This window comes from Mesocricetus auratus, unplaced genomic scaffold (assembly GCF_017639785.1).
Source record: "Mesocricetus auratus isolate SY011 unplaced genomic scaffold, BCM_Maur_2.0 Super-Scaffold_100676, whole genome shotgun sequence".
NCBI lineage: Eukaryota > Metazoa > Chordata > Mammalia > Rodentia > Cricetidae > Mesocricetus > Mesocricetus auratus.
In genome coordinates, this window is record NW_024429266.1 from 14,040,790 (window position 1) to 14,066,173 (window position 25,384).

Below are 25,384 nucleotides of genomic sequence, written 5' to 3' on the forward strand. Positions count from 1 at the left end.
GGGGAAGTCCTGTGTATATGTGAATAAAGCAAAATAGAGCCCACCTGAGAAAATGCTGCTACCAAGAAGCTGTGCTTCTCTCCGTTCTTTTGTTTCTAAAATTCCTTTAAAGCTTTTGTCATTCTACGTGGAAATTCATGACCCCACTTCTGATCACCATTTGTAGAGAGATAGCCTTCCCACCAGCCTGGTTCTAGAGCCGCATCAGTCCCAAATAAACACACAGGAGACTATATTAATTATGAAGCTGTTGGCCTTGCTTGTTTCTTACTGGCTAGCTCTGACTTAAGTAATTACCCCGTAATTGTTAATCTAAGTATGTCTCTTACCAGAGAATAGTTCCGGGCTCCTACCCCATGGCGTTACATCTTGAATCTCTTGGTTTCTCCTTCCCAGAGTCCTCCTGGATTCCTAGTCCCACCTATCTTGCTTCCCTATTGGCCAGACAGTGCTTTTTTTTTTCCAGACAGTGCTTTATTGACAAATGCACAGGACCTCCCCAACATACGTACAAATGGAAATGGTAGTGACCACATCTCTGAGCCGGCAGCTTTTGCTGGATGTTAGCATAGACTGAGACAGTGAGCTGGAATCACACTTACGCCGCCATCTTGCAAAAACTGCAGTTTAAACAGCCGCAGTTTTAACAGATAAGACACCTGGACAGAAAAACATAAAGATTTACAGTAAAGTCAGACTTGGATGAAGAAAAATCTCTAAATGTTTACTGTGTGTTTAAAAATATGCATAAGATTGAGAGAGAAAAAGAAACGGCATAGTGGTAAATAAATAGAGAAGCCGGTTGTGGTGGCACAAGCCGGTAGGAATTGCTCCAGAGGCAGAGGCAGAGGCAGGCAGATTTCCAAAGAGAAACCCTGTCTCAGAGAAATAAATAAAGAAATAAAAGTAAAAGAAATACAGTAATAATAATAGATAAATAAATAAGCCACGTAAAAATGGAAAATACACAGAAAGTCTGGATACTGTACGCTATTGTGTTTTTCAGTTTTTTGATTGCTAAGGAAGGAACAACTACTAAAGTACACTTGATTATAAATGCTGCTGAATTAATTCAAGTTATATCTTTTGAAAATGCCTTGACTTCAAAATTTAAGTATAAGGATATGTTACTTTGGAAAAGAGTTTTAGTTTGTGTTCCACAGAGGATGAAAAGCTGAGGATTCCTTCCAGGCTTCTGTGCTTTGATGAACCAAGATCCCCAGAAGCAAAGGCCCAAGTGATTCAACATCTAAAACAGCTAAGATGATGGAGCCTCACAGATCCCGAAATAAGGACTTATACAGGTTTCTGAGTTTTGTCATGATCCCCATGGTATGAACAGCGCCCCCTTCCAGCACAAAGCAGTTTGGAATGAGTGACGTCCTAATTCCCATCTTGTTTATAAATCTTTGTTTTCATTTATATGGGATTGTTTATAATTGGTTAATGATCACAACCAATCTCTTCTTAAAGGAAAAAGGGGATTATGGTATGGAAATAAGTACTTTGTGTTGGTATGGTTTTTCATTTATTGATACAAATTCCAGGTCAATTTTGTGATATGTATATTTCTCCTCTTGATTAAGTACTGTGCTTATACTGATCTTTTAAAATGTAATGCATAATAAAATACAGATTATAAATAGTTACTTATAATAGTCAGAACTTATAGTTAGGTAAGTTAGGTTTTCTAGATATTCAGAAATATATTTGAGATAGATAGTCTTTAAACCTTTCAAAGACCTTGAGAAAATGGCATTTAAAATGGTTTAGGGTTTTTCTGGACAATGAGAAATGTCTGCTCCTGGCAGCACCAATTATGTCTGAGAGGAAAATGGGCATCGAAGAAACTCGTTATGGAGTTTGCTTTCAACATGGCAAGATTAGCCATTTGGGCAAGAAACTGCTCTTGCCTAGACTGTTTGACTGTTGCTGTATAAACTGGACATGCAGGACCCACAGGAAAGTGACTGCTGAATTCAAACAGTCCTTCAGGGTTCCTGCTTCCTACAAGACTTTCTACAGGACACAGAAAAATGACTGACAGACTGCTGATGCAGATGGACAGTTTGAAATTTCCTGCTTTGCTAAGAAGTCTTCCAGACACACTGTGGCCTATGGGCTGAAGATGGATGCCCCAACGTTACAGAGGAACTTCAGGTGACTGTCCAGGCAGTAAGATGTCTGTCAATCCTAGTGTTTATATATTATCCTTCTGTGGTCTTTGATAGAGTTGAAGGCAGATAGTTATAATTATAGTTTTCCTTAGTTATGATAAAAGATGGACTCACAAGGATGGGATGGATAATATTTTCTTTAAATCTTGCTAAATGTTGATAGACAAAATATTGTAAGTGTGTTCTTACTTGATAACTGTTCTGTTATATATAATTTGACTATGTTAAAGTTAAGACCTTTTGTTTAAACAGAAAAGAGGAGATGTTGGGGAAGTCTTGTGTATATGTCAATAAAGCACTGTTGGCCAATAGGGAAGCAAGATAGGTGGGACTATGAATCCAGAAGGACTCTGGGTAGGAGAAATACAGAGAGTCACGATGTAGCCCACCATAGAGATAATAAGCCCGGAAACTTCTCTGGTAAGAGAAATACTTAGATTAACAATTATGGGGTAAATACTTAAGTCAGAGCTAGCCAGTAAGAAACAAGCAAGGCCAACAGCTTCATAATTAATACAGCGTCTTGTGTGTTATTGGGGACTACAATGTGGCAGAGCCCAGGAGACTGGCAGGGGATAAACCTAAGCTGCTGGCAAGGAAAAGGCTTCTCTCTACAAACATCCTTAGCCATCTGGGAAATGCAAATCAAAACAACTCTGAGATACCATCTCCCTCCTGTCAGAATGGCAAAATCAAAAACACCCAAGACAATTTATGCTGGAGAGGTTGTGGTGAAAGGGGAACACTCCTCCACTGCTGGTGGGAGTGATAACTTGTAGAGCCACTTTGGCAATCAGTATGGAGATTCCTCAGAAAAATGGGAATAAACCTACCACCAAGACCCAGCAACTCCACTCTTAGGCGTATATCCAAAAGATGCCCATTCATACAACAAGGATGTCTGTTCCACTATGTTCATAGCAGCATTATTTGTAATAGACAGAACTTAGAAGCAACCTAGATGCCCCTCAACTGAAGAGTGGATAGAGAAAATGTGGTACATTTACACAATGGAGTACTATTCAGCAGAAAAAAGCAATGGAATCATGAAATTTGCAGGCAAATAGATGGCACTAGAAGAAACCATCCTGAGTGAGGTAACCCAGTCACAAAAAGAGAAACATGGCATCTACTCTCTCATGTATGGATTGTAGACATAGATCTGAGGAGTGCCAGCCTTCAATCCCATGGACAGAGAGTCTAGGAAACAGAACCTTCATTCAGTGGCTGTTGGAAGAAGAGGCAGACTCCTACAGCTAAGCACTGAGCTGAACTCAAGAAATCCAGTGACACAGAGGGAGGACTGATGAGCAAAGGGGTTAAGACTGGGCTGGTTTAACCCCCAGAAATACCTGACCTGACAAGGGTTAGCTCTTGAATCCCAGACTGATGGCTGGGAATCCAGCATGGGACTGATCAAGATCCCCTGAATGTGGGTGTCAGTGAGGAGGCCTAGGTAATCTATTGAGCCTTGGGTAGTAGATCAGTATTTATCCTGGGTATACAAATGGACTTTGGACTCCCATCCAACAATGAGAGATGCACTCTCACCCTGAACTCTTAGGGGAGGTTCTAGGCCCTGCCTGGGATGAAATGACAGACTTTGGACATACCCATGGAGGGCCTCACCCTCCCTGGGGAAATTAGGGGGTATTGGGGGGGTTGGTGGGAGGGGGGAGGGAAACGGAGAGGGACCTGGAATTGACATGTGAAGCAACCTTGTTTCTAATTTAAATTTAAAAATAAAAAATATAGAAAAAAGAATAATTAGACAAATACTACATCAGCTTGATAATTTCTCCATTCTAATTCAGTCAGGACTCGATCCCAGGAACAGTGCCATCCAAAGAGGTTTGGGTCTCTCACGTCAATTAATATAATCAAGACAAGTCCCTACAGATATTCCTGCAGGCCAAACTAATCTAGACAAGCCCTCCCTGAGCCCATCCTCTATGTAACTTTAGGTTGTGTCAAGTTGACAAAAGGGCCCATCCATCGTTAAGTGTCTTGGCTACTCAAGAGGAGAAGGCAGGGTGATATTGACCCCAGGAACTTGAACTCGGGTCCTCACACTAAGATCTCTCCCTAGCCTCTTAGCTATTTTCTTTAGAATATTTTCACTTTAGCCGGGCATTGGTGGTGAATGCCTTTAATCCCAACACTCGGGAGGCAGAGGCAGGCAGATCTCTGTGAGTTCCAGTCGAGCCTGTTTTACAGAGTGAGTTCCAGGACAGCCTCCAAGGTCACAGAGAAACCCTGCCACAAAAAAAAAAAAACAAAAAAAATGTTTTCACATTTATTTATTTTGTGTGCATAAGTATGTGTGGATTTGGGGTGGGGTGCGGGTGTTGAGACAGTGTTTTTAGTGTATGCCTGGCTGGCCTGGAAATTGATTTATAGCCCAGGCTGGCCTCAAGCTCACAGAGACCCACCTGTCTTTGCCTCCCCCCTCAGTTCTGCTGGAATTAAAATCGTGAGTCACCATATCCAGCTGAGTATGTGTTTGAGAAAATGTCATGGTATGTGTGTGGAGTCAAATGACAACTTGTGGGAGTCTGTTCCTTCCTGTCACGGTGTGGGTTCCAGGGATCGAACTCAAATCCTCAGACTTGGCAGCAAGCACCTTTACTCACTGAGTCATCTTGCTGGTCAAGTAGTTACTTATTTACTTGCAACAGGATCTTTTATAGTCTAGACTGACCTCGGACTCATTAAGTATCTGAGCAGAACTTTGAATTTCTGATCCCCCTGCCTCCACACCTCAAGTATTGGAATTACAGGCATGTGCCATCGTGCCCAGGTTTACATGGTGCTGGAGATGTAAGCCACAGTTTAGTGCGTGCTAGGCAAGCACTCTACCAACTAAGTCCCAACCCCAGTCCACACCTATGGTAGTGTGAATGTAATTGTCCCCCATAATATCATAGGGAGTGGCACTATTAGGAGGTGTGGCTTTGTTGGAGTAGGTATGGCCTTGTTGGAGGTAGTGTGTCACTGTGGGGGAGGGCTTTGAGGTTTCCTATGTTCAGGATACCTTCCGGTGTCTCAGTTGACTCCCTGTTGCCTGACTATCAAGATGTAAGGACTCTCAGCTCCAGCACCATGTCTGTGGACACACCACCATGCCCCCTGCCATGATGATAAAGGACGGAACCTCTGAAACTGTAAGTCAGCCACCCCAATTAATTGTTTTCCTTATAAGATTTTGATGGGAGATGTTATTCTGTGTATGTTTCTCTTATTGGTTGATGAATAAAACACTGATTGGCCAAGCAGGAAGATAGGCAGGTCTAGGAAGGAGCAGGATTCTGAGAAAGATAGGCAGAGTGAGCCTGCCAGACAGAGTCATGACACTGCTAGAGGAGGAACACCATGCTGGGCATTAGTGGGTAAGCCACAGCTTCCTAGCAATACATAGATTGATAGAAATGGGCTAACAATTAAGACAGAGCTAGCCAATAAGAAGCCCTAGTCGGCCGGGCGTTGGTGGCGCATGCCCTTAATCCCAGCACTGGGGAGGCAGAGACAGGCAGATCACTGTGAATTCGAGACCAGCCTGGTCTACCGAGTGAGTTCCAGGACAGGCTCTAAAACAATACAGAGAAACCCTGTCTCGAAAAACCAAAAAAAAAAAAAAAAAAAAAAAAAAAGAAGCCCTAGTCATTGACCAACAGTTTCATAATTAATATAGTATCTGCATGTTCATTTGGGGCTCAAGGGCTGAAGGACCTGCCAGGCCAGAAAACTCCTGCTTGCACTTATAAGAGTTGCCACGGTCATGGTCTCTTCACAGCAATAGAAACCCTGACTAAGACCACACCCTAACTTTTGTTTAATTATTGAATTGCTACAGGCAGAGCTTCATATCTGGGCAGTTCCTCTTTGGGTCAGTTCTCTTCACGGTTTCCCAGAATTCCAAGCTATTCTGCTGTGTCTATTGACAGGCCTTAGAGCCTCTATTCCATTCTCTTAAGAGAACCCATAGGGGATCTGATCAGATCACACCTCAGCTTAAAACCTTCTATGACAGTGGTTCTCAGCCTTCCTAATGCTGTGACCCTTTAACACAGTGACCTCAAACCATAAAATTATTTTTGTTGCTACTTCATAACTATAGCTTTGCTACTGGTATGAATCATTATGTAAACACCTGTGTTTTCCAATGGCCTTAAGGCAACCCATGTGAAGGGGTCATGACCCACTTGAGAACCATTGTTCTAGGACTTCCTTATCTCTTAGAATGAAGGGAAGGCCTACCCACACCTTTGAGGATAGTATGAGGCAGCCCCTGTCCATTTCTCCAGCCTGTGCCCTCCCGCTCTGCGCTCCACCAGCTGGTTTGGATTCTTCTCAACCACAAGCGTTTTAATATGCCAGGGCCTCTAGAGCTGAGCTCTCCTCTCCTCTGCATTCTCCTTCCTCTATTCGTTGCCTCCAACATTTAGTTAACTCTCAGTCTCCAGAGCAGACTTCATTAATTACCCCATCCAAAATTTTGTTTGCCAATGCCTACATACCACCCCCCTCAATTATCTTCCTTGTCCCTAGCACTGAGATCCATCCACCTACTGCATGGTGACAAAAAAAAAGTTATTTATTAAGCACCAAACGTGTGCCAGAACATATGCTAAGGGCAAATGACCTTGAGACATGGAGACATGCAAGCTACATTTTAAAAGGAGGGAACAGATGGCTTAAAATGAAAGCAAATAAATAAATAACAAGGCCAGGCATGGTGGTGCAGGACTTTAATCCCAGCACTCCGGAGGCAGAGGCAGGCAGATCTTTGTGAGTTCAAGACTAGCCTGGTCTACATAGTGAGTTCCAGGACATCCAGGAATTGGTAGAGAGATCCTGTCTCAAAATAAATATGTAGATAAATACCAGCAATAATTGTCTATCCTGTTATGCCATATAAAGAAACACATAGACGGTTGGTGCAGCTGCTGGAGTCAGGTAGTGGTGGTGGCGGTGGTGGCTCATACCTTTAGTCCCAACCCTCGGGAGGCAGAGGCAGATGGATCGCAGTGAGTTCACGGCCAGCCTTGTCTACAGAGGGAGTTCCAGGATATCAAGGACAGAGAAACCCTGTCTCAAAAAAAAAAAGAAAAGAAAAGAAAGGAAGGAAGGAAGAAAGAAAAAGAAGGAAAAGCCAAGCCCCTGGCAAGCCTTAGACTAGGGCAGATGCAGGAAGAAGCAGAACAAAGAGGAGGCAGGGTAGAAAATGAGGCAGGATTTTGGCAAAGAAGAAAACCACAAGATGTCGGAGCTGGAAATGACTGTAAAGATGCGGGACTATTGGAAATCCAGATGACTAACAGATCAGGCAGGTAATGGAGACCCTGACTGGTTGGAAGCAGGGCACTGTGGGAAATCATTCAAAGGCTTTCAAATGCACTATTGTGTTGGACACCAGCGCAAAACGCGACTACACACCGGTTTGTGTCGTTCCGGTGCTGAGCCCTTTGGTGCATCTCCAAGTCTGCGGCACACAACAAGTGTATTTTAAGTGTCGGTCAAATGTGTAGGTAAATAATCTAACCTCTCATTTTATAGATCCAAAAACAGACTCCAAAAGATTAAATGGTAGCTTTTCTGAGTCCATCCACCTGGGGAGGGGGGCACATCACCACCATTTATGCCTCAATGCCTTCACAAGAAGAATATTAATGTCTCTACCAGACAGTGGAGGGGAGAGTCCTTCACTGTGTCTGTGGCACCTATCAACCTTGCTTGATGGCCGTGCCAAACACTCGGGCTGTAGACTTTTGATAAAATAATAATAATAAAAAAATAATAATCAACATCCTAGAAAGACTGATAAGGCAATGGAGCTGAGGTGAGTGGATCTCAGCAAACTAAGGGCAAATTGGAAGAAGGATGTGCTCCGTCTTCAGGAGTTCGGTCTGGCTCCAACCAATCATGACCACGTGGGAATGTGACTCAGCTGTTTGTAGAATCGTCCAGCACAGGACAGAAATTGTTCTTTTTTTTTCTTTTTTTATTACTTTAACTTTTAAATAGCTTGCTTCCCATGTCAATCCCAGTTCTCTCTCCCTCCTCTCCTCCTGCACCCCCCACACCATCCCCCCCAGCCTCCCACCCTATCCTCACTTCCTTCCACATAGGGGAAGTCTGTCATTTCTCTCAGGGCAGAGTCCAGGCACTCCCCTAAGAGTCTAGGCTGAGAGATCATCCCTCTTGGTGTTATGGACACACGAAGTTCATTTGTATGCCAGGGATCTACTGCCCAGGGCCCCATAGGTTGCCCAGGCCTCCTCACTGACTGTCACACTCAGGGGGTCTGGATCAGTCCCATGCTGGCCTCCCAGCTCTCAGTCTGGGGTCCAAGAACTCCCCCCTTGTTCAGAACAGCTGTGTCTGATGATTTCACCTGCCCATTCTTTGCCAACTCCTCTCTCTCTGTCACTGGGTTCCATGGGTTCAGTTCAGTGTTTAATTGTGGGTGTTTGCCTCTGCTTCCATCAGTCACTGGATGAAGGTCCTAGGATGGCATATAAGGTAGACGTCAAGTTCATTACCAGGAATGGGCATTTAAGGTAGTCTCTCCATTATTGCTTAGCTTGCCAGTTGGTGTCATCCTTTTAGATTGCAAGAGGTAGGTCTCACTGGTGCCAGATCTCTTTTCAAACCTATGACTCCCTCTATTACAGTATTTCTCATCCTGTTCTCCCCCTATTCTACCCCTCACTCAACCTTCCTGTTCCCCCATGACCTACTCTCTCTTCCTCTTCTTCCCCTCTCTTCTTCCCAGCTCCCCCCCACACACACAACTCCCGCCGTGTTCCCAAACTGTTCAGGAGATCTTGTCTCATTCCTCTTATCTGGGGTACCATGTATATCTCTCTTAGGTTTTTTTCCTATCTCCCAGACTCTCTGTCAGTGGCATTGCAGACTGGCACTATCCTGATCCATGTTTAAAATCCATATATGAGTGAGTACATACCATGTTTCTCTTTTTGTGACTGGGTTACCTCACTCAGGATGGTTTCTTCTAGTGCCATCCATTTGCCTGCGAATTTCAAGATGCCATTATTTTTTTTCCGCTGAGTAGTACTCCATTGTGAAATGTACCACATTTTCTCTATCCACTCTTCAGCTGAGGGGCATCTAGGTTGCTTCCAGGTTCTGGCTATTACAAACAATGCTGCTATGAACATAGTGGAACAGATGTCCTTGTTGTATGAATTTGTATCTTTTGGATATATGCGTAAGAGTGGAATTGCTGGGTCCTGTGGTAAACTGATTCCCATTTTCCTGAGGAATCTCCATACTGATTTCCAAAGTGGGTGTACGAATTGACACTCCCACCATCAGTGGAGGAGTGTTCCCCTCTCTCCACATCCTCTCCAGCATAAATTGTCTTCGGTGTTTTCGGTTTTAGCCATTCTGACAGGAGTAAGATAATATCGCAGAGTTGTTTTGATTTGCATTTCCCTGATGATTAAGGATGTTGAGCACTTTCTTAAGTGCCTCTCAGCCATTTTAGACTCCCCTATTGAGAATTCTCAATTTAGTTCTGTACCCCATTTTTTAATTGGATCCTTTGTTTTGGAGACTTGCTTCTTGAGTTCTTTGTAAATTTTGGAGATCAGCCCTCTGTCAGATGTGGGGGTTAGTGAATAACTTTTCCCATTCTGTGGACTGCCTTTTTGTCCTATTGACTGTGTCCTTTGCCTTACAGAAGCTTCTTAGTTTCAGGAGGTCCCATTTGTTAATTGTCGATCTCAGTGCCTGTGCCACTGGTGTTATGTTTAGGAAGTGGTCTCCTGTACCAACTCGTTGAAGAGAATCTCCCACTTTCTCTTCTAAGAGTTTCAGTGTGGTTGGATTTATGTTGAGATCGTTAATCCATTTGGACTTATGTTTTGTATAAGGTGATAGACATGGATCTATCTGCAGTCTTCTGCATACCAATACCCAGTTATGCCAGCACCATATGTTGAAGATGCTTTCTTTTTTCCATTGTATAGTTTTAGTTTCTTTGTCAAAAATCAAGTGTTCATAGGTGTGTGGGTTAAAATCAGGGTTTTCAGTTCAGTTCCATTGCTCTACCTGTCTATTTTTGTGCCAATACCAAGCTATTTTCAGGACTATAGCTCTATAATAGAGCTTGAAATCAGGTATGGTGATGCCTCCTGAAGTTCCTTTATTGTATAGGGTTGTTTTGGCTATCCTGGGCCTTTTGTTTTTCCATATAAATTTGATTATTGTTCTTTCAAGGTCTGTGAAGAATTGTGCCAGAATTTTGATAGGGATTGCATTGAATCTGTAGACTGCTTTTGGAAAGATTGCCATTTTTATTATGTTGATTCTACCAATCCAAGAGCATGGGAGATCTTTCCATTTTCTGGTATCCTCTTTGATTTCTTTCTTTAAAGACTCAAAGTTCTTTGTATACAGGCCTTTCACTTCCTTGGTTAACATTATCCCCAGATATTTGATGCTGTTCATGGCTATTGTAAAGGGTGATGTTTCTCTGATTTCTTTCTCAGCCACTTTATCATCTATATATAATAGGGCCACTGATTTTTTGAGTTAACCTTGTATCCTGCCACTTTGCTGAAGGTGTTTATCAGCTCTAGGAGTTCCCCTGCGGAGTTTTTCGGGTCACTTATGTAAACTATCATATCATCTGCAAATAGTGAAAGCTTGACTTATTTTCCTATTTGTATCACCTTGATCTCCTTTTGTTGTCTTATTGCTGTAGCTAGAACTTCAAGTACAATATTGAAGAGATATGGAGAGAGTGGACAGCCTTGTCTTGTTCCTGACTTTAGAGGAATTGCATTGAGTTTCTCTCCATTTAGTTTGATGTTAGCTGTTAGTTTACTGTATATTGCTTTTATTATGTTCAGGTATGTTCCTGTTATTCCTGATCTCTCTAGGACCTTTATCATGAAGGGGTGCTAGATTTTGTCAAAGGCTTTTTCAGCATCTAGTGAGATGATCGTGTGGTTTTTCTTTCGCAGTTTATTTATATGGTGGATTACATTGATAGATTTTTTCTAATGTCGAACCATCCCTGCATTCCTGGGATGAAACCTACTTGATCATGGTGGATGATTTTTCTGATGTGTTCTTGAATCCGATTTGCTAGTGTTTTATTGAGTATTTTTGCATCGATGTTCATGTGGGAAATTGGTCTATAGTTCTCTTTCTTAGTTGTGTCTTTGTGTGGCTTGGGTACCAAGGTAATTGTAGCCTTGTAAAAAGAGTTTGGCAGTGAGCCTCCTGCTTCTATTGTGTGGAACACTTTGAGGAGTATTGGAATTAGCTCTTCTTTGAATTTTGGTAGAATTCTGCACTGAAGCCATCTGGGCCTGGGCTTTTTTTGGTTGGGAGACTTTTGACGACTGCTTCTATTTCGTTAAGGGCTATAGTTCTGTTTAGATTGTTTATCTCTTCTTGATTTAGTTTTGGCATATGATATCTATCTAGGAAATTGTCCATTTCCTTTATATTTTCGAATTTTGTGGAGTACAGGTTTTCAAAGTATGCCCTGATGATTCTCTGGATTTCCTCAGTGTCTGTTGTTATGTTCCGCTTTTCATTTCTGATTTTGTTAATTAGCATGCTCTCTCTCTCTCTGTTTTTTGGTTAGTTTGGACAAAGGTTTGTCTATCTTGTTGACTTTATCAAAGAACCAACTCTTTGTTTCATTGATTCTTTGCAATATTTTCCTGGTTTCTACTTGATTGATTTCAGCCCTCAATTTGATTATTTCCTGGCATCTACTCCTCCTGGGTGAGTTTGCTTCTTTTTGTTCTAGAGCATTCAGTTGTGCTATTAATTCTCTAGTGTGACTGTTCTCCAGTTTCTTCATGTGGGAACTTAGTGCTATGAACTTTCCTCTCAGCACTTGCTTTCAGATTGTCCCATAAGTTTGGATATGTTGTGTTTTCATTCTCATTGAATTCCAGGAAGTCTTTAATTTCTTTTTTTTATTTCTTCCTTTACCCAGGGATGGTGCGATTGTGCATTGTTCAATTTCCATGAGTTTGTAGGGTTTCTGCAATTTGTGTTATTGTTGATTTCTAATTTTAATGCATGGTGGTCTGATAAGATACAGGGGATTGCCGGGAGGTGGTGGCGCACGCCTTTAATCCCAGCACTCGGGAGGCAGAGGCAGGCGGATCTCTGTGAGTTCGAGGCCAGGCTGGACCGACAGCCTCGAAAACAATACAGAGAAACCCTGTCTCGAAAAACCAAAAAAAAAAAAAAAAAAGATACAGGGGATTATTCCAATTTTTTTTTGTATCCATGGAGGTTTGCTGTGTTTCCTATTATGTGGTCAATTTTAGAGAAGTTTCCATGTGGTGCCAAGAAGAAGGTATATCCCTTTGTGTTTGGATGGAATGTTCTATAGATGTCTGTTAAACCCAGTTGGGTCATAACTTCTTTTAGTTCTTTTGTTTCTTTGTTAAGTTTCTGTCTGGAGGTCCTGTCTAATGGTGAGAGCGGAGTGTTGAAGTCTCCTACTACTAGTGTGTGAGATTCTATGTGCGATTTGAGCTTTAGTAATGTTTCTTTCACTAATGTGGGTGCCTTTGTATTTGGGGCATAGATGTTCAAAACTGAGACTTCATCTTAATGGACTTTTCCTTTAATGAATATGAAATGTCCTTCTTCATCTCTTTTGATTGATTCTAATTTGAAATCTAATTTGTTAGATATTAGGATTGCTACATCAGCTTGTTTCTTGGGTCCGTTTGATTGGAAAGTCTTTTTCCAACCCTTTACTCTGAGGTAAGGTTTGTCTTTGACATTGAGATGTGTTTCTTGTATGCAGCAGAAGGTTGGGTTCTGTCTTTATATCCATTTTGCTAGTCTGTGTCTTTTTATAGGCAAGTTGAGACCATTGATGTTGAGGGATATTAATGACCATTGATTGATGATTCTTATTTGTGCTTGATTTATTGGTAGTGGTGTTATTGTGTGTAGGTTCTCCTCCCTTTTTCTTTTGGTGTTTGGTAAAGTGGGATTATCTATTGCCTATGTCTTTGTGAGTGTAGTTAACTTTGTTGGGTCTAGGTTTTCCTTTTAGCACTTTCTGTAGAGCTGGATTCATGGATACATATTGTTTTTTGTTTGGTTGGTTTTTGGTTTTTTTCAAGACAGGATTTCTATGTATTGTTTTGGACCCTGTCCTGAAACTCTCTCAGTAGACCAGCCTTGGTCTCAAACTCACAGAGATCCACCTGCCTCTGCCTCCTGAGTGAGTGCTGGGATTAAAGTCGTGTGCCACCACCGCCCAGCCAGATACATATTGTTTAAATCTGGCTTTGTCATGGAATATTTTGTTTTCTCCATCTATGGTAATTGAAAGTTTTGCTGGATATAGTAGTCTGGGCTGGCATCCTTGTTCCCTTAGCGTTTGTAGGACATCTGTCCAGGATCTTCTGGCTTTCATAGTTTCCATTGAGAAGTCGGGTGTAATTCGGATAGGTCTGCCTTTATTTGTTACTTGGCCTTTTTCTTTTTTTTTATTTTATTTTCCAGTTTAAATTTAGATAAGAAACAAGGTTGCTTCACAAGTCAGTTCCAGGTCCCTTTCCCTCCCCTCCTCCCGTGCCCTCCCCCCAACCCCCTCATACCCCCTCATACTTGGCCTTTTTCTTAGCTGCTCTTAATATTTTCTCTTTATTCTGTAGGTTTGATGTTTTGACTATTATATGGCGAGGTGACTTCTTTTTCTGGTCCAGCCTATTTGGTGTTCTGTAAGTGTCTTGTATTTCATAGGTATATCCTTCTTTAGGTTAGGGAAGTTTTCTTCTATGATTTTGTTGAATATGTTTTCTGTACCTTTGAGCTATATTTCTCTGCCTTCTTTTATACTTATTAGTCTCAGGTTTGGCTTCTTCACAGTGTCCCTTATTTCCTGAATATTTTGTGTTAGGTATTTGTTGGTTTTGAGATTTTCTTTGGTTGATGACTGTATATCCTCTAATGAGTCTTCAACACCTGAGATTCTCTCTTCTATCTCTTGTATTCTATTGGTGATACTTGCATCTGTAGTTCCTGATCATTTACCCAGCTTTTCTATTTCCAACATCCCCATATTCTGTGTTTTCTTTATTGTTTCTATTTTAGCTTTCAATCCTTCAACTGTTTGAGTTGTTTCCTTCATTTGTTTGGTTGTTTTCTCTTGGTACCTTTAGATTCTTTAAGAGATTTATTTATTTCTTGAATTTTTTGGTTTGTCTTTCCCTCCACTTCATGTATTTTTTTTGTTTGTTATTTCTTCTATTTCTTTAAGGGATTTCCTCATTTCCTCTTTGAGAGTCTCTATCATCTTCATAAAATAGTTTTTAAGATCTGTCTCTTCTGCTTCATCTATGTTGTGCTTTTCAGGTCTTGCTGGAGTTGGGTCTCTAAATTCTGGTGGAGCATTGTTGGTCTTTCTATTGCTGAGTGAGCTCTTATTCTGTCTTCTTCCCATCTCTTCTTCCAGTGGGTGCAGGTGGGGTCTTTCTGTCTCCATTGGTTTCCTTCTTTCCTGAAGCTGAAGCTGGGGATGCTAGAGGGTGGACATGGAAGAATAGACAGATAGAGTGAGTTCAAGACCCACTCCTGCTTGTTACGATCCTCTCAAAGAGAGCCTCTTTTTACTAGAACAACAAACAAGAGAACCACTGCTTGTGTTACATAGGCCCTTGCAGACAATAGGTGTTTACTCAGATTAACTTAGACTATCGGGGTTGACAGTTGCACTTCTGAAAACAAGGAGGGCTTTAGCTCATAGCCTGACTCCATGGTGACTCCTGGAGACACAGGGACAACTAAGGAACTGCATTACTCTAATAGAGTCTGGGGAAGTCTCCATGGGTCTGTATCCCATGCAACCCCATGATGCTAATTAGACCATAAGTGCTTCCTGTCCCACCCCTCAGTGCTGCTGATGGTGCTCAGGGCCTGGTGCAGCGTTAGAGCTGTACCTTGACCAATATAAATGCCTTTGTGATCTGCCGCATCTCCCACAGCTTCTGCCCCCAGCCCAGGCTCTTAAGGCACAGCACTTTCATCTCTTTCCTTCTTAGACAGCCCTTGTCTTGTCCTTTGGGTGCTTTCCCTCCGCCTGCCTAGAATGCAGTTACGTGGCTCATTCTCTTTGAGCTTAAAGAGACAGCACTCTTGCCTCCCAGGACGTCCCATTCATCACAAGGTGTGATAAAAAGCCACTCACTCAGACACAGCATCCCTGAGTGTGTTCTCTCTTTGTGTCTGTCTGTCTCTGTTCCCCATCACTCTGTGTGTGTGTGTGTGTGTGTGTGTGTGTGTGTGTGTGTGTGTGCTCGTGCTCTCACATGTGAGAACACACATGTTACTAGGTGTGGAACTCAGAGATTAACATGTGTGGGAACAGACCTTGGCTGGAGACCCACTTCCCCATCAGCCTGGGGGCAGGCAGCTGTAAGACAATGTTTACTAAAAACATGTTTACTGAAAACAGTCCGGTGTCCATAAGAAATGTTTACTGGAGCAATAAGTTCCTGAAAAGGGCTCGCCCACGGAAACACGCTGACCTCAACCTTTCCAAAGACTAACTGCCTCTTTCTGACCCACCCACCACAGTCTCTGGTGTCAGGGTATATAATAACCAGCCAGGGGTAAGAAAGGGAGTGGAAGCTTTTCTTGAGGGAAGCCTTTCTTGGGAAGTTTTCTTGAGCCTTCTTAGGGCCTGCTTAAAGTTTTCTTTACATCATGGACTGGTCTCTGTGTCATCAATCCCAACACCCTCCGCACATTCTTGGATACAGGCTGCGCAGCAGGCATGGCAAACATGTGCTAGGCAAGGACTTTACCAATTAGTTACTCCCCAACCCCATTTCACAGTCAGTTCTGTTTCTCTCTCTCTCTCTCTCTCTCTCTCTCTCTCTCTCTGTCTCTCTCTCTCTCTCTGTTTCTGTCTCTGTCTCTCTCTCTCTCAAGTGAGAAGTTTTATTAGAAATGGGAGGGAGGGGGAAGGAAAGAGAAAAGAGGTAAAGAGACACAGACACAGAGAGAGGACAGAAGAGAAGAGGGAGACAGGAAATGTCCTGTCTGCCCAGGAGAATCAGCAGAAAGAGAGAGCTGGAAATAGAGCAGAAAGAGAGGAGAGTGGAGAGAGAAGAGCCAGAAAGAGAGCAAACAGCAGAAACAGAGTGTAAGTGGGCGGAGTCTTCCTTTTAAAGGGGTCCTTTGCACCTGCATGCACACTAGCCCTCATGGGCTGACCAGGGTACTGCCTGAGTATAGTCTGCCAGGTGACAGGAGCAGGCCAGCGTAATGCTGGGATTAGACAGTCTCTTTTGGCTCCCATAGACACCCACATATACTCAACAGACACACGTACTAAACTAAAAATAACTGTCTTTTAAAAATAAAAAAAAAGATTTAAAATGAACGAATAAATGAATGAATATCTTTAAGGGTAGAACTACTTGTTTTCAACCTTGATGATCTCAGTTGATCCTTGGGACCCACATGGAAGAAAGTAAAAAACAACTGTAAATATGTCTATGACTTCCAAATGTTGTGGTAGCTGTGCCTGCCTCAAAAATAAATGAATATAAAATTTAAAAGTAAAAGAATTTTTTGTTTTGCTAAGGTTGTGGTGCAAGAATAAATTCTCTAGCAGTTGGGAGAGTAAGGCAAGGGGATAAAGAATTTGAGGCCAGCCTGGGCTATGTAGTAAAAGCATATCTCAACCAAAGGATAAGCAGAGAAAAACCAAAACCAAGAACAATTTCTGGGAGTACCTGCCCACACAGGAAAGGCATCAGTCCTTCCAGACCCCACCCTCCAACGTCCCCAGGTTCAGGTGAGCTTGGGTCCCCCTGCAACCACCCCCCTACCGCTCATCACCCACTCCCTCAATCTTCCTGGGTCCACTCCCGGCATCCAGAGTACCTGCCCACATAGGAAAGGCATCAGTCCTTCCAGACCCAACCCTCCAACGTCTCCAGCTTGGGTCCCCCTGGGACTACCACCCACTCCCTCAATCTTCCGGGGGCCTGCTCCTGGCATCCAGAGGACCCGCCCACACAACAGCAACAGCTGCACCCAGTTTGTAGTTTTTCTATCATGCACTGAATCAGCCTCATCATGAGCCATAGGAATGCAGTACCAGGGAGGGAGTCCCCTTCTCCAGAGACATCACTACCAGCCCAACAGCACTCTCATTTCAAAGCTCTTGATTTTTCAGCTCTGTGGGGTCCTTCTCCCAAACTACTTTTAAGTGTTAACCTTCACACACACACACACACACACACACACCATGTGTGCCCACTCACACTCTGCACAGTAAGAATTCATATGTGGCGCCAGCTGTTCTTTGCCATGTCTGGAGAGTTTCTTTCTGCACATGCCCAGGTTAATATTTTCCTTTTTAATACTGTACCTTATGGATTGCCATTTGCCTCAAGGCCCTCTGGTCTCTGTGTCCTCAACACTTTGAGTTTTGTGGTTGCTCCTGCCTCTCACCTTAGCAGTTCAAACTCTGCCTTCAGGCGAAAGCTGGGATGATCATAGGGTTTGTCTTACTTGTTCCTTCTCAGAGATCATACTTGGCACTGGTATGGGTCCTTGTTTGAATATAGTGGCTTCCTGTATAGTGACCAGTTTTCTGGCTGTTTATGCCAGAAAGCCAAGTTCCATTTCAATCTCTCTTTTTATTTCCCCACAGTCATGATAAAATTCTTTGGCTTGATTTTATGTCTGAATCAATATCAAACCTAAAATACCTATATTAAAAGATGTATATTCAGAGTGTTTAGGGAACAGGTCAATGATGGCATATTTGCCTAGTGTTCACAAAGTCCCGGGTTCAATCCCTGACATAGAAAATATATAAAAATAAGGCCCTGCTCTCTGTTGAGAGCTTTGAAAGCATAGAAACTGAATTATGCGTTGTATTGGTTAATCTTAACTGTCAATTTGTTGGAATTTATCTTTTTTTTAATTTTTAAGATTAATTTATTTATTACATATACAGTGTTCTGCCTATATGCCAGAAGAGGACACTGGATTGAATTGTAGATGGTTGTGAGCCACTATGTGGTTGCTGGGAATTGAACTCAGGACTCCTGGAAGAGCAGTCAGTGCTCTTAACCTCTGAGCCATCTCTCCAGCCCAGAAATTTATCTTTTTTTATGACAGGGTTTCACTGTGTAGCCCTGGCTGTCCTGGAACTCACCATGTAGACCACCAAGCTGGCGTCCAACATGCATCGATCCTCCTGCCTTTACCTCTGGAGTGTTAAGATTAAAGGTGTGTGCTACCATGCCTGGTACTTGCTGAGGTTCAGAATCACCATGGAAACACACCACTGGGTGTATCTGTAAGAGTGTTTCCAGGAAAGTTTAACTCAAGAGGGAAGACTCATGTCAATGTGGGCATCACCATACTCTGGTCCTGGGTTGACTAAAAAGCAAGAAATGAGCTGAGCATTTCTTCATCGCTCTCTGCTCTCTGACAGTGGATATTATGTGACCCACTGTCCCACACCCTGCCACCATGCCTTCCCTGCCTTAAACTGTGAGACATAGCTGGAAGTGGTCTCAGGGTATCCCATGATGCATTGTCTAGGTTCTTAGTGTCTCAAAGAAAAAGTTGAGCAAGAGGCAGAACGGCAGCAATGGAAATGTAGATTTACTTAAAGAGAGGGCAAAAGCACAGAGTATACTCCACAGGGTGCAAGCAGGCTCAAGCACATTGTGTGGTTCTGTTACGGGGTATCTGAAGAAAAAGCCCACCGAGATACCTGAATAAGTCATATGGAGTCTTTATCACCAGTGGAGCTGTCCCAAGCACAATAACCGGAAGCTGCCTTGACCTCCAGTTTGAGTTTTTAAAGGCAAAACCTGCAATTGTGACATATACAGAAAGGCAGCTCTGGTCAGGCAGTTCTCATAGCTGGGATACTTAAAGGTCCTTCACAGGCTTAACTGAATGGAGCAGTTGGGTAGGATCCGGAGCCCTGGGACAGCAGCCACCTGAAGGAGCAGGCTGATGAGAAGCAAGCGGATCTGTCTGAAGCCAAAAACTACAAGTAGGGCTAGCAACAGGCGGTGAGTCGATTTAGGAGATATTCTAGCAGGATCTAGGTAGCAGACATTCTAGAAGGATCACTGAAAATCTTTCTATAAGGGAGGAATGGAACTTGGAGCACCCTTTTATGGAGTGGGGGCAGTAGTATAGCACGGTAATAATGGGGTTAGACTCTTAAAACATGCACTGTAAACAGGTGAAATAACCACACTCATATACTTAAAAGCCTTTATTAAGCTCCTATGTGCTTATGAAATAGTAGGTAGTAATACATGATTATCACGAATGAATAAACAGACCATCGGAGGCTAGTGCCGCTGGAGGTGGATTTTAATGGAATGGGGTGTTACGCCTATTTATAGGAATGGTATGTGTGTAAACTTTTAATCATGATGCTACATGGCACTTGGAATTAAGCATGTACTCTTTGATTTTAAGAGTAGCTTTGATATAGCTGGCTTTTTTGACCCTCAATTGACCCTTCTGTGAGTTACAATTCATGAATCAAGTCAGGAAGTCCATGAACCTTTAAAAAGTAATAATGACTCTAATTGGAGACATACCCTAGTTAGTCCTAGCTACTTAGATGGCTGAAGATGGATGCCCAAATGTTGCAGAGCAATCTTGGGTGACTATCCAGGCAGCCAGTTGTTTTTGTCATTTTTCACAGTTTTTGGAAGTCACTTGCTGACACTTCCTGTTTACTCAGTTCATACTAATTCCTTCTCGGGTCTCTGAGGGAGGTGAAGACTAGATAGTATAGTTATGATTTTCCTTGTTTACCAGACTCAGAAAGGAAACTCACTAAAGAGGTGTAAAATGTAGGAGATTTAGGTACAAGACTTTGAACTTACCAAGATAGAATAGATAATGGAGTATTTTCTCTGGATTTGCCAAATGACCTAAACATTGCTGATACTTATTACCTGTATATATTATATACTTATTGTACTTATGTAGTTTTTCTTATGTTAATTGTAACTTTCTTCTTTTTGTATTAGACAAAAAAGGGGAATTATGGTGATATATTATTTATGATTTATTAAAGCTTGCCTGAGGATTCAGAGTGCAAAGCTAGCCACAAGCCATAGAGCCAGGTGGTGGTGATATACACCTTTAATCCCAGAAGCCATACTAGTTAGTCATACAGTCAGATGGTGGTGGTACACACCGTTGTAATTCCAGGACTCAAGAGACAAGCAGACGGATCTCTGTTAGTTCAAGGCCACTCTGAGATACATGAAATTGATCCAGCCTAAAAGAAAAACAGCTCACACAAAGGTGATCTCAACATTTGGGATCACATGCCTTTAATTCCAGCACTTCAGGTATTTAAGATAGGAGCAGATACTCAGTTGGGGGCATTTTGGTCTCCAGCAATGTTGAGGGCAGGATGACTTCAGCCTGGGTAGGGCTAGGAGCTACCGGCTTGGCTGCTTTGCTTCTCTGATCTGTTTCTGGGTTTTTATTTTTTGTGTTACAATTCCCAGCACCAACTTGTCTTTACTGTTCATATATGAAAGCTAGCATTGGACAAAGCAGTGGGTCACTTGCAAAAACCATTAAAACTATATATACTGTACTATATTATATATAGCTATATATGCATACAATTTCCCCCAAGGCCTATTCCCTGCTTGAGAGGGAAATTTTAGAGTGTCAACTTCAGTCTCTGAATGTTTTAAACACAGTTCCCTTTTTGCTGATATGTTTACAGTTTCTTTGAACAGAAAACCGGAAGTATTACAATCTGTTTCCTTAAGTAATGACATGGCAAAACCTGACAATAGAAACAAACAATTCTAAGTTACTTATGAATCTCGGTTTCTTAAATCAGTAACAGACATGATTTAGGTTAATTTGTTATAAAAACATGGTAGCTTGCCACACCGTTATTACATAGGTGCCATATTTTACCTTTCACGGACTCCACAACTGGAAACTCACACCAAGCTGAACATAGTGGTGCTGTGTTTGTCATTTCAGCACTCAAGAGGCCAGTGGAGGAGGAGGAGGAGGAGGAGGAGGAGGAGGAGGAGGAGGAGGAGGAGGAGGAGGAGGAGGAGGAGGAGGAGGAGGAGGAGGAGGAGGACTGCCTTGGAGTCTGAAATTAGCCTGGATTGTACCGCAAGTGTCAGGCTAACCTGAACCACAAAGCAAGACTCCTGATCCTGAAGTGTGTGCCATCACGGTCAACTGTATTTTGTTTTTGTTTTTGAGACAAGATATGTAGCCCAGGCTTGCCTAGAACTTACTATGAAACCCAATCTGGCTTTGTCTTTTATGTATTTGGGTGTTTTGTCTTCATGGATGTCTGCATACCACTGCCTTAAATACTAGAACTCGGGAGGCAGAGGCAGGCAGATCTCTGGGAGTTTGAGGCCAGCCTGGTCTACAAAGAGAGTTCCAGAAAAGCCTGGCTGTTACACAGAGAAACCCTGTCTCAAAAAAAAAAATCAAGCAAACAAAAGAAGAGTGTATTAGGTACTATGAGGCAATAATTATAGACAGTTGTGAGAGGCCATGTGAGTGCTGGGAATTGAACTCAGGACCTCTAGAAGATTATCCAGGACTTTTAACCACCAGGATGTCTCTTCATACCCCAGGCTGGCTTTGTACTCACAGTAACCCTCCTCCCTCAACCTACCTAGTACTAGGACTATAAATAAGCATGTGCTACCAGACTTAGCTCATATTCTTTTAATCATTTAATAATGAAATAATAATCATATATTTATAATGAAATGTATTAAATGTTAAAACATACAGGAACTATGAGATAAATCTCAAATATCTTTCAAGGAACCCATTATGACAGATGTACTTTCCAAAAATGGCTGCACTACTAAGTGTGTTTCTCTATGCTTTTCTTTTTCCTTTAGAGGAATGTTTTATTAGGAACCAGGGGTTAAAAGCACTTTTTAAAACTTTGGAACAGGACCTGGATTCAGTATCCAGCACCCACATGGTGGCTCACAACCACCTTGAATGAGATCTGGTGCCCTCTGCTGGCATGCAGGCAGAAGACTGTATACACAATACATAAATAAATTAAAAAAATAAAATAAAATAAAATGCTAGAGGATTGAACCCCCTGTTATCCTGACCTGTATCTCTCATCTTTCAGTGATGTGGGGCTTCTTGATTGTCTTGTAAGAGCTGCAGTAACAATAAGACCTGTGTTTCTGTGATTGACAGTCAGCAAATGGAACTTCCCAGGAAGGTGGAGCAATATGGCTGAACTTGAGTAAAACTTGCATGAAGGTCAGTTTGGACTCTTTCCCTGGGACAGCTGGACACACTGCCTGGCCTGGCTGTAAGCTGCCGGGCAATGAGGCTGGGAACAAATGCCAGAGCGTGGGGTTCACTCTCCAGCTGAATGGTTCTTGGCACTCTCAGCTCTCTGGGAGATTCAGTACAAGTTCCTATTACTGTAAGTAGATGGCCTGATTAGCATGCTCTGTCCAGTGGAGGACAAACAAGTCATTTGTCCATCCTTATACTGGTGTTTTTGTACACAGGAGCAGCTGTTTTAAGGAAGGAAACACGAATGACTTGACAATTTGCAAAACTAAGGGGAAATCTCCCAAAGATGCCTGTGTGTGTTACCAATCCTGGATTTTAGGTTTCTTTGCTTTTATTTATTTATTTTTTAATTTAATTTAATTTTGGTTTTTCGAGACAGAGTTTCTCTGTGGCTTTGGAGGCTGTCCTGGAACTAGCTCTTGTAGACCAGGCTGGTCTCGAACTCACAGAGATCCGCCTGCCTCTGCCTCCCGAGTGCTGGGATTAAAGGCGTGTGCCACCAATGCCTGGCTTTTCTTCGCTTTTATTACTGAGCATTTCTTGTATGTTTTAAGTATTCATTATTTGTTAGGCAGTGGCTTGTATAGCCCAGGCTGGCCTTGAACCCTCTATGTAGCTGAGAATTATCTAGATTTCCTCCTGCAGCTTCTACCCCCTGGAGTGCTGGAATTACAAGTATGAGTAGCAGCACCTATGGGTTGCTGGAGATCAAACCCAGGGCTTTGTGTATGCTAAGCAAGCACTCTACCAACTGAGCTATGTCTCCAGAACTGTTTGTTTTTAAAACAAGGTCTCATTGGGTTTGGATTTTCCTAGTTTGTCCTGCATACCACTTTAGTAGCTGAAGAGTTTGCTATGGAAGCAAGAAGTCCAGGTTTCAGATCCCCAGAACCTACATAAATGTGAATATCCAGTCATTATTGTGGCAGCTCACCTATAAATCCAGCTATTGAAGGAGGAGATGGGAATCCCCAGAGTAAGCTGGCTATGGAGATTATTGTGTGGGTGAGCTCTGGATTTGACTGGGAGACCTTGCCTCAAAAGGATAACATGGAAGAGCAATCCAGGAAGATTCCCACTGTCAACCTTGTGTCTTTATAGGCCCAAGTACACACATGCTCCCATACTCACGCAAACATGCATATACACACCCCACACACACAGACACATAACACACACAGACACACAAACAGATTTCCTTATGGTTTTTTACAAACAAAAAACAGTCTGTGGCAGGCCATTCTTCCTTCTTCCTTCTCAAAAACTCCTCCAAATTTACTTCTGCCTCAGAATCCCCCTTGCTGTGAGGTTGTGCATGGTGCTGTCTGGAGTCTCCAGCCCATTGAGTAGTGGCTTTTGGAAAGTTCCTGTATGCTGCCTTTCTTTTTTCCTTTTTGAGACAGGATCTCACCATGTAACTCTAACTGGGTGGGAACTCTATTGTAGACCAGGCTGATCTCAAACACAGAGCTCTGCCTGCCTCTACCTCCTAAATTTCAGGATCAAAGGCGTGTGCTATTACCATATCTAGCTCCCTGTAAATTTTAATCGGTTATTAATTGATGTTTAGTATGAATCCAGGGCCTCTGTACTTGAGCTGTGAGTCCCCTCCCCCCAGTGTTAAGAGTTTTACCATGGAGTATTTCAGATGGACTCGTGCTTAGTAGCTCAGGGTGGCTACAGTCACAGCCCCCTGGCTTCTGCACAGCCTAGCAATCGCCAGTTTAACAATCTAGCTAGTCATATAGGCAACAATGGATTTTGGAGCAAGGTCAAGTTCTGAAAGTCCCAGAGGTTAGGATTTCTAAATGTCCAGGAGGGCGGTACAATTAAGCCTGTAGCAAAGAACAAGAACCCAGTCAGTTTTCCCAAGCCAACTGGCTGGGGTGTGTGTGTGGGGGGGGGGACAGCTGAGGAACACCTGATGGTGTCTTGTTGTGTCCATTCTTGGCCAGTTTGCATGACAATATTTTAATTGTGTGAAAAGTTCAATAGCAATTGTATCCATTCTATAGATGGAGAAAAGTTAGACCAAGCCTTCTACTTCTTACTATCTGTCTGAAGAAATCAGGCACACCTGATTAATGTTTTTCCATTTGGAGTGACTATATGAATACTTTTTTTTCCATTACTGGGCACCAGGGCCTCATACATACGGTAAGCATTCTATCAAAGAACAGCATATCTGGCTCTACTCATAGCTTTTAAGCACTTGCAAGAAACCAAGTAGAATACTTTTAATAAATGTCTGACACATAGCAAATCACTTAATTGTCAAAGTAATAAAGTTGTTACATCTTTGTGTTCTTAAAAGGGGAAACTGAGTCGGGAAGTGGTTATGAGTAATTTTCTCAACCCTGATCAAGGAGGAAGTCAAAGCCACCACAGCAAGAAAATGTTGGTAAAATCCAGCCAGGTCCAATCCCAGAACTCAGGAGGATCAAGAATTTCAAGCTAGCCTACTAAAAAGCAAGACTCAGTAAAATAAACAAAATGTTACTAGTTTTACAGTCCATGTAAATCTCGTGTAGTGGGTATTTTGCTTCTGGGAATTGAACTATGACCTCACATGTGAGAGTTCTAACACTGAGCTTTAACAATAATTTTTGTTTTTTGTCTTGGGTTTTTTGCTTCTCTTTTTGAGACAAGGTCTCATTGTGTAGCCCTGGCTCTGACCCGGAATTCACTCTGTAGACCAGTCTGGCCTGTAACTCACAGAAATCCACCTGCCTCTGCCTCCCGAGTGCTTTCTTTTTTGTTTATGGAAAGAAATTTTTTATACCAGTTATTCTATTCTGATCACAATTTCTCCTCCCCCAGTTCTTCCCAGATCTTCCCCACAGACCCAA

The 25,384-nt window shown here is 42.5% G+C and overlaps 1 long non-coding RNA gene across 1 annotated transcript; it reads left to right on the forward strand.

The window, feature by feature from the left end:
• Positions 1-21,297: 21,297 nt before the first annotated feature.
• On the forward strand, positions 21,298-24,992 carry LOC121137245. Its single transcript, XR_005874488.1, has 3 exons — positions 21,298-21,405; positions 22,357-22,493; positions 24,850-24,992. It is a non-coding gene; the product is annotated as an uncharacterized LOC121137245 (long non-coding RNA).
• The last annotated feature ends 392 nt before the right edge of the window (positions 24,993-25,384 follow it).